This window comes from Gavialis gangeticus, unplaced genomic scaffold (genome assembly GCF_001723915.1).
Source record: "Gavialis gangeticus isolate Ggan-Ray unplaced genomic scaffold, GavGan_comp1, whole genome shotgun sequence".
In the NCBI taxonomy this organism is placed as follows: domain Eukaryota; kingdom Metazoa; phylum Chordata; order Crocodylia; family Gavialidae; genus Gavialis; species Gavialis gangeticus.
Genome location: NW_017729004.1, coordinates 18,205,007 through 18,207,055, shown reverse-complemented (window position 1 = coordinate 18,207,055; position 2,049 = coordinate 18,205,007).

Below are 2,049 nucleotides of genomic sequence, written 5' to 3'. Positions count from 1 at the left end.
TCCCTGGGTTTGTGTGCAAGCAAAGCAGGTCTTAAACCCGGTGGGGGCTGGCAAATTTTTTTGGGGGGGGGGGAGGGTGCCTTTATACTCAGGCTGTGCTTGCATGACAGTATGGGAAAATTCCAAGGATTGTGACGTCATTACCTACAAGTGTCAAAACACTCAAAGGTGATGAAGCACCCAGTTAACAACAAAAAAGACCTGGTGATGGGGTAAGCAAGGCTATTGTACTTTGGGATGGCTGCTCAATGGCCCGGAATGTTGCAAAAGTTGATACCTACCTGCCTGCTTCTGCAAAATAATTTTATTACTGAAGCACAGCCTGTTTTCCCAAAAGTTGCAAAAGTTTTGAGTAGCCCACGTTACCAGGAGAGGAGTAGGCGAAACATTTTTTGTTTGCAAGTTTGATTATATCAGAACACTAGTGGCTGCTAAGCTCAGGATGAAAGGATGTGCAAAAGCCCCGATGCCCAAGGGTGTCTGGGTGAAGTGTTGAAAAAGCAGCTACACCAAGCTCCGGACCACACAACACCCCACAGTCCCTGGTCCCTGCTTGGGGCAGATGAGTGAGAAGCTGCTGCTGACAGAAGGACAAAATGGAGAATGAGGATCAAATACGTGATGATGGAGAACAAAGCAGTGAAGAGTCCTCCGACACTGAGAATATGGAGGACATGGGTGAGGAGGAGAAGGTGGCAGTACTGCTTCTGCAAATGCTGTTTACCTGGGGATTACTGCTGGAATGCTTGAGAAGGATAGGAACTGTGCTACAGTGTTCAGTGGCAAGTTGTATTCCTGGTTTAACAGCATTGATGACAATAAGAAAAAGAAGATACAGGTACCCAGAGGACTTGGAATACACAGAGGAAAGCAAAGAAGTGGAATTTGACCAGGCTTTGTTGAGAAACTTGAGGAGGACCAGAATCTACACGGTGTGGGCCCACGAGAGCAGCTTGGACTGGTGGGAGCGAATCGTACTGACGACTTGGAATGACTAGCCGTGGCTGGAGATGTTCCAAATGAAAAGGGAGACACTCTATCATATCATCTCAGTGCTGGGGCCCCACGTTGCAAGGCAAGACACTAACATGTCTTGGTCCATCCCACCAGACCAGAGGGTTGCAATGGCCATCATGAAACTGGGCAGCTCATCCAGCCTCCACTACATCATGAACCAGTTCAGCATGGCTGCCTGCATGGTAGGTCTGGCAACTCATGAGGTATGCCAGCTGCTTAAGGAGAGAGCTGTAAACAAAATTATCCACCTGGCACATCTGCAGCAAGCCAGAGATGGCTTTAATGAGAAGGGGTTCCCAAACTGTATGGGGGCTTTAGACAGCACTCACATCCCAGTGCTGTGTCCTGTGGGGAGGGGGAGGACTTTCACAAACAGGAAAGGATATGCCTCTGTGATCCTCTAAGCTGTAGTGGACTGCCAGGGCTGGTTCATGAACATTTATACTGGGTGGGCTGGCAGTGCTCATGATGCACGCATGTTCGGAAACTCCCCTGTGTCTGGCCTCGTGCAGAAAGGACACTACGCACCGGGCGTGGAGAAGACAGTGATCCGTGGTGTCACCATTCCCCCGGTTATATTAACAGATGCTGCCTACCCCTTAAAGCCCTGGCTCATGAAGCCTTATGGAGGGAGCGTCACCAACCCACAGAAGCTGGTTTTTTACTACCATCTGAGCAGTTGCAGGATGGCCATGGAACGTGCATTTGGCTGACTCAAAGGACAATGGAGGGTGCTTACATGCCAGCTCAAGATGGAGTGAGAAAATATCACAGCCTTTGTGGTGGTAACCTGCATGCTGCACAATATTTGTGAGAGTCAAGGAGAGGTTTTCAAGGAGTTGTGGGAAGAAGCAGCACAACAGGCAGTGGCCAGACAACAGAGACATGTCCAGGCAGCAGCAACAGCAGCAGCACAGGCAATGAGGAGATATCCTCAAGGAGAGGCTGGTCAGGCGATCCTTGTGCATAATTGTCTGGCAGGGTATGTTGCGGACAACAACACCAAGGAGTGTTTTGTTCTTTCTGTTGGTT